This window comes from Lepidothrix coronata, unplaced genomic scaffold, assembly GCF_001604755.1.
Source record: "Lepidothrix coronata isolate B3197 unplaced genomic scaffold, Lepidothrix_coronata-1.0 Scaffold168, whole genome shotgun sequence".
In the NCBI taxonomy this organism is placed as follows: Eukaryota; Metazoa; Chordata; class Aves; order Passeriformes; family Pipridae; genus Lepidothrix; species Lepidothrix coronata.
Window position 1 is genome coordinate 1,182,994 of NW_016690348.1, and position 7,595 is coordinate 1,190,588.

General features: G+C 38.2%; 1 protein-coding gene across 1 annotated transcript in view; it reads left to right on the top strand.

Annotated features, from left to right (window-relative positions):
- GPR176 (G protein-coupled receptor 176) overlaps positions 1 to 7,595 on the top strand; it is a 35,238-nt gene that overhangs the window by 22,559 nt on the left and 5,084 nt on the right.

The window sequence follows — 7,595 nt, forward strand, 5'->3', positions numbered from 1 at the left end:
GTTTCTGTATGCTGTAGACAGATACCAAACATTTTCACCTGGTGACAGTGGATAATTCAGTACAACAGAGGAGCAATTACATAAATGTGTCATCCCAACCAGCGCAACATAGTAATGTTTGCAGGAAAGCAAAAGAAGTGGGTAAGAAATGTAAAACCACGAAAGACAAAATATAAATAATACACGCCTTGGTTTGTAGGGATAGGTGGGTTGAGTGTTTAATAAGAAGAGGTCAATGATACAGCAGCTAGCATCTTGGTTATTTGTGGATTTACTGCCTGTGTTGCAACAAGAAATGTTGTTTTAGAGATGACTGCAGAGAACAGATACAAGAACCCTGGAAAGCATTGCTAATGAGCATGTATTTGAATATGTGTGTAGGAAAACACAGCAAGCTGTAAGTTATTTGATGCACCCACTTGCTGATTTGCCCCAGTCAAACAAGTCTGTGTGCAGTCCTCTTTGGTAGAAGAGGTAGGATATGCATATATGGCTCTTCTCTCTCGTTCCTGACAGCAGCTTCTGTCCTTTACAGGGTTAGCTGTATCCTACATATGTCTTAGATTCATTTAATTTTTACATGCATATGGCTAATACATGGTAAACCTTATCAGGTTATGTGTATGTAGCAAGACAATGAAATAATTTTTTACTTTCAGAAAATAAAACTATAAACTAATTTTATATTATATTGTTCCAGCCTTTTATATTTTTTCATATTGAAAATCATATTGAAATCAGTTTGATTTTAATGTGCTAAAGGACCTAAAAATTCCATATATCAGCAAAAAGATTCTGTTTAGCTGCATCTATCAGCAAAACACAAGTTTCAATTTATATACTGCATATGGATGATTGAGGAGGAAGTTTGTGTCATCAGCCTATGTTAGGTTTTAAGCCTGCACTAGTGCAATGAAACACATGGCAAAGTTTTGGCAGTGTCATGGCAGGTTTCAGGGTAGATTATCTTCTGCTGTACCCAGCAACTTATGAAGTTCAAATATGGGTGTCTAATTGTATTTCTAACACTAGGGAAGAAAGAGAGACTTAAAGTAAAAATGACCACGTTTGCCAGTATGGCAGTCATCTGGATTATTAGAAGGTTAAAAGAAAAGTTAAAAATTCTTTCCACACATCGGGGGTGTATTTGGGGTGAATGTTATGCAGTTTTACAGCTTATCTTCCTCTCAGAACTATTTTATTGCTAGAGGGTGTCCAGACCTAAATTTTAAAAGAATTTTCATAGTCTTAAGGGCAAGAAAAATGTCAATATTTCTCCAGTTTTTGTATGTGAATCTGGTTCCATTTACTGCAGTCAATCCTGGGCTCTTGCATGTTGCTCTGGATTTTGAGCCATCGGTCCTAATGATCTGAATTTCTGGCTTTTTTAACTGAAGGGAAGCGTTATGCACTAATGTTAATTTTTCTCAATGTTTTTGGTGAAAGCATTTGAAGACTGAAAGGTTATGGCCCATTTCCCTAAGCCCAATGTTATTCTGGGTTTAACAGTACTGTCATGCAGTGGACCTGCAAACAGCATTGTTTCTTGCTGGGAGGATTTTGAGGAAAGAAAAGGGAAATCAGTTATTAAAAGAGTAAAAGAAAGCCGACTGGAGAGTGGACACTATGGAAGTCCTGTAGAGGAGTTCCATAACAGATGTCGGACTGTAGAAAAATAAGGGAGAGGAAATCCAGGGAGAGTCTCAATCGAGAACTGTTTTTATAAGTGAAATGCTTAATCAACAAAATCTCAAATTTTCCTGTTTAAGAAAACAAAACAAAACAAAACAAACTCCTACCTCTTGCATTGTGTCAGGCCAGAAATTCCACCGTCATCTTAACAGTGAAGCACCTTACCTGCCCTGAGGTATCCCATCGGAACACATCTCTTCTCTTTGGCAAGTTGGAATAAATCTGATTTGTTTCTGTAAATTCATATTTCTTCAGTGAAATGCCACACTTTTGTAACTAAATGTAATATTTTTCCATGTGATTTTTTTTTTTAAATAATATATGATTTAGGGTCTTACTGATTTTTTCAGTTTATAACTCATGGTATTTCGTATGTGTTTCAGAGTCCCTGGCTCTACTTTTTTATTCCTAGTGAGTATTGCTGGAGCCCATTCACAGGGCTGGGAAGAGTGGAGAGAACTATTCATTACAGTCAGCTGTGGAGGGAGGGGAAAAAAGCGTGTTTCTAAATATAATGTAAATTATTCCCACTGTACAGGATGTATTAGGCATATGTAATTTCTGCCTGAAGACATCTGTGTCTGAAGAATCAAAAGCAAATATGCCCAGCCGGTGACCTGGTGAATGGCTGCATGGTGAAACTATATAAAAAATAAAATTTTGTTTCTAATGAACTGGCACTTGGAGAAAGGGAAGCACAGGCAAACTGATGCAGGAATGCTATCAGATCTTTCTTATTTGTAGGGGTAGGTCAGGAAATAATTTCTGCTCTATGCAATAGCTGTTACTGTAGTGTTTTTCAGCTACAAACTCTCTAATTTCAGTTGTAATGGAGGATGAAAATTGACGCTAATTTTTTTTTAATTAAGAGTGCAAGATAGCCTCAATTTCCAAAGAAAAGATAAAGTCTTTCTTCCAACTACTAGTAATTACCACAGGCTTTTAAAATTTTGCTCTCTGTTAAGCATCATTCATTTTAAATTGTGTATATTTCTGTTTTTTTTTCCTCAATAAGCCATCCAGGGAAAATCAGGTGGAGATGAATAAGTAATCATACATTTTAATATAAGGGCATTTGATAGATGTCACGGGTTGCCAAAAATTTTTCCAATGAACCATTTTTTTGGAGTGAGGTTTGTCTTTTAGCAGAGTAAGTTTTGCAAAAAAACCACCTTCCTCAAAATACCTTGAAAAATAATAAAGAGAGTTGGAGAGTTAGGAATGTAACACCCTGCTGTTTCAACAAGAGAAGTTTTTGCCGTTCATCATATTGACCAAACCTGTAACTTTTTCAGTTAGTTTTTTTGATGAACAACTGTAGTGGCTAAAGCCCAGTTTCTAACCTTTTTTGTGGCTTCCTGTTTTGTTTTTTTATAGAGAGGGCTGCCAGCTCCTTCCCTGTAGCAGTGCAGGGAGCTGGGTTCTGCTAGAAAGGCTGGATCACTAGAACCCTGCTCTGGAGGGAAGAGAGCAAGCAGAGGAAGGCAAACTGTGAGGAGAAGGATTTTGCTAGAGTATGGACTTTGTTTTGATTCAATTATGCACTGATTAATGTTAACAAAAATGTAAGATGGATGTCATACCCAGCTAATGGATTGAATTCCATGAATTGACAAAGAACAACATTTCTTCATTTCTTTTTTTTTTTTTTTGGATGACTGCATGGTAAATGCATTTCTTTTAGATAACTGTCTCTGGTTTCCATGGGGATGTTCCTTCTGCTTGTTAAATGTATTTTTAAGAATCTTTTACATTATTTGAAGTATTGCTAAGAGCTTGTACTTCAGAACAATTTCAGCTGTTGATCAACACTTTGTGTCTGCAGTGAAATTCAAGGAGGGTACAGCCTGGAAGAGGAGCAGAAATATATTTTGGTGCTTTGAATCAGACTAATGCAGTCCGATAACACTTCCTGGTCAGAAAGGACTTCTGGGCAGCATGCTGTGGTGAACTGTTGTATTTACTTGCTCAGTGTACTTCTGTGCAACTTAATGTACTGTGTGGCTGCTTATCTATGATATTTCTCAATTAAAAAAACGTAGAGGATAACTTGAAACAACCATCTTTTCAATCTGAATACAGTAGAATTGGTATGTAGTACATGGAGATTTTACTGAATGTTGATAGTTATGCTAATAACAGGATAAAACCAACTCTGCTTGACTTAGGCTTTTAATGTGTTTGTTTCTAATGTGAAAAAAGCTGCTTCTCATGCAGTGGTTACCTTTATTATTTCATATTTCTCTTTTTTACTTGAAGAAATTGTCAAAGGCACAGACAAGCTCCTTGTGAGGAGCAGGTGAGGTCACTTGTTTTGTTCAGCTTGGAAGAGAGAAGGCTGAGGGCTGACATCATTGCAGTCTACACTTCCCTCAAGGTGGGCAGTGGAAGGGGAGGTGCTGATCTCTCTCTGGTGACTGGCAAGAGAACACAAGACAATGGAAGGAAGCTGCATCAGAGGAAGCTTGGATGGGACATTAGGAAAAGATTCTTTACTGAGAGGTTGATTGGTCACTGAAACAGGCTCCCAGGGACGTAGTCACAGCACCAAGCCTCGCAGAGTTCAGGGAGTGTCTGCATGATGCTCTTAGTCATATGGTTTAGTTGTGGGCAGTCCTGCAAGGAGAAGGGAGATGAAATCAATGATCTGTATTGGGTTCCTTGTGACTTCCGTTCTGCTTGTGATATGTTTATATTTTGCAGAAGTGCTCATTGGGTAAAACCTCAAAACTTCAAGGGTCACCACCCCCTGGGGTTTTACCATTTTATAACTGCAGGGGGAAAACTGTTTCCCCCCACCACACCTACCAGTCTCTACTGAAGCTGATCTGAAGATCATTTAAGCAGCTTATTAGTATGTAAGTTACTCATCACTGCAAGTGAAAAAGAATGTTTCCCTGAGGGGTATTCACTGACTAATTTTCCAGTGTCCCAAGTGGACACTTCTGTCTGCTTATCCTTTTTTTTCCCTTTCAGGCTCTGACTTTATTTTGTCTGTCTAAAGAGTGCTTCCTTATCTTAGAACCATTATCTTTTTTTACAATTCATTCTTTATGTTTCCATTTAGGATTAGTCAGAACCAGAGCTAATTTCATTTCCTTGTGACTCTCTGATGTATAAATGACAATATGACATAATTTGTAGAAGTAATTCAACAGCTGAGAATATAGAGTCTTGAATGAAGTTACTCCACAGGACCCTGAAGAATAGCTCAGTAGTTCTCTAGAGGCTTCTGAAGTATTAATGAAAATGCCTCTGATTTCTTTTGTTTTTCCATTCTTCATTTATATTCATTCTAATGGAAGTGAATCTTGCTTGGGAAGTAAGATTATAATATCAGTGCAATTGAAACTAGATGAAAGATTCATTAAAAAAAAAAAACAAACCACAGCAAAAAGCCCAGCTTCTCCCTTCTCTAGGACATTCTAATAATATATTATTACTGTGTGAGAAGTGCTTCTATAATAGCTGGAGAGTTAGAGAATTTTTGAAAGTAAGTGGTTTGATTGACTGAATATCTTCTAACAACTTAGAAAGCTTTACATACAACTGATTGAATACTGCCTGTGAAATACATTGTCAAGCCCAAAGCACCTGCCAAAACCAGGTGATGATTCCTTTCTTTAAAATACATCAGACAGCAAAGATTTAACTCAATATTTTCTTACTACACAAAAGGAATTAGCATAAGACATGACACAATATATAGAAAATTGAATCCCAAATGACATTCAAGTACTGCAGACCAAAATAGTAGGTCTGTGAGGTAGATTTTAAAGTTAGTATTGCATGCTTCTATTGAGAGTCCTGTTTTATCAAGAAGCTGAGCTAGACTTTCTCCTAGTTCTTAGTACTTGCCACTTGGTATACACATTGGCCATGTGAACAAGAGTATGATCTTGCTGGCATTTTATGTGGGCAGCAATGGGAAAACTCTACTCAGCAAGTAAAAGCTTGGGGTTTTTTATTGGTTAGAGGAAAAATCAAGGCAAAGAATGAGTGTCAACAGAGAGAAGCGCGTGGGACTGCAGCTGCTTTTTCATATGAGCAGCTTAACATGCTGTTTTGTTTCCTTGTGTCTGTTTGTAGGTAATGTACTAAAATGCTTACAAATCTGCCACATAAATCAATTACACTCAAAAGAGCTTCTGCTAAGAGTCAACAATATATAGTATCAACAACATATGGTTGTTGGGATGGTCTGCAGTAAAAACAATTTGACTTTCCTTGGAGGTGGGAAGCTAAATTCTACTTGCATGCTCCCTGGCTGCAGCAGAATAAATGGAGTTGTCTTGTCAAGCAGTATTTGTATTCTTGTAGCTATGTGCCGACTGTAAAGCACAGTATGTGTCTGGGATAAGCAAAATAAAGGAGAAAAATAGTGTCTGTGGAGTCAGGGTTGGAAAGGTGGGATCAGGTTACATGATGCAGAGTATGTGTGCCTCACTCAGCTGTGCTAGTGGAGATCCTCCTGCCTCCATAGATCAGAGGGTGGGAGCACCTGATCTAGACAAGCTGAGAAAGTTGGGGTTGTTCAGCCTGGAGACAAAAAGGCTCCACAGAGACCTCATTGCAGCCTTCCAGTACCTAAAGGGGACTACCAGAGAGCTGGAAAGGGTCTTTTTACAGGGGCATTTAGTGCTACGACACAGGGGAAAGGCTTCAAATTGAAAGAGGATTGGTTTAGATCAGATATTAGGAAGAAATTCTTTACTGTGAGGGTGGCGAGGCACTGGAACAGGTTGCCCACAGACATTGTGATGCCCATCCCTGGAAGTGTTCAGAGCGACATTGGATGGGGTTTGGAGCAACCTGCTCTAGTGGAAGGTGTCCCTGCTCATGGCAGAGGGCTTGGAACTAGACTTGAGGTTGTTTCCAACCCAAACCATTCTGTGGTTCTATGATCTTGCTAAAGACAGGTTTTTAAAGAAGGGAGAAAATCTCGTGAGTTTTGTGGTATCTTCCTATGCATTAGAAAGGGCCCAGAGCCACATGCAGTTAACAACAGATCATTTACTCTTGTGATCTTGCTATGTGAGGTAGAATCATAGGTAAATTTGTGATGGAGAATTTGTTTCTGTTGTATGATATTTCTTTGAGATCTGGATGGAATAAGATGCAATGATAAGGGAAAAATACTGTCATAACTAATGCTGGGTTTTTTCTGTACTTCTGCTTCACTGCCATCCATTCACTCTATTTGAAATGAATGGGTGGGGCTTGAATATTCAAAACAGTGGGTTGCATTCTGTGTATATGACTGTGAAGTTATGTGCATCAAGTCCTTTTTTTTTCTGTTCTGCCTGTCCCATGTATTTAGTTACATGTTATGTACACATAGCATCTCTTGGGTGAGGGGGAAGGCAAATTTCTTCTGGATGTGGCTTCACGCAGGCCTGTCTGTGCCATTGAAGTGGTCAGTGGAAAGAAAAGCAAACTGCTGTGATCCACTTACACATAGAGACAAAAGGATTAAAATGACGTATTTATATTTTAATTATATTTGTATTTACTTACACTGCATTTTTATCTTTAAAAAAGAATTATGCACTAATTATTCAAATATGAGCACTTAAGCCAATTCCTGTATTTGAATACCCAGAGTGGATCATTTAATATGAGAATCAACATAAGAGTCAAAAAATACAGTTTGGATATTTTGTGTAGGCATTTGCCTCTGAGTTCCCTAATTCATCCATTACCAGAAGCTGGGAGGAGATAGCTGGGGAATAATTGTTTTCAGTCTTCTGGTTTATAAAGCTATTACACACTTCCTAGTTTGAGCAGTGTAATGATTCAGTCAGTGATTCCTGACAGATGCAAAGAAATTATATTTTTATTTGCAGTACTAGGGAACATTTGGGGCCCCTGGTGGTCTAGTGGTTAGGGTGCAGGACTCTCAC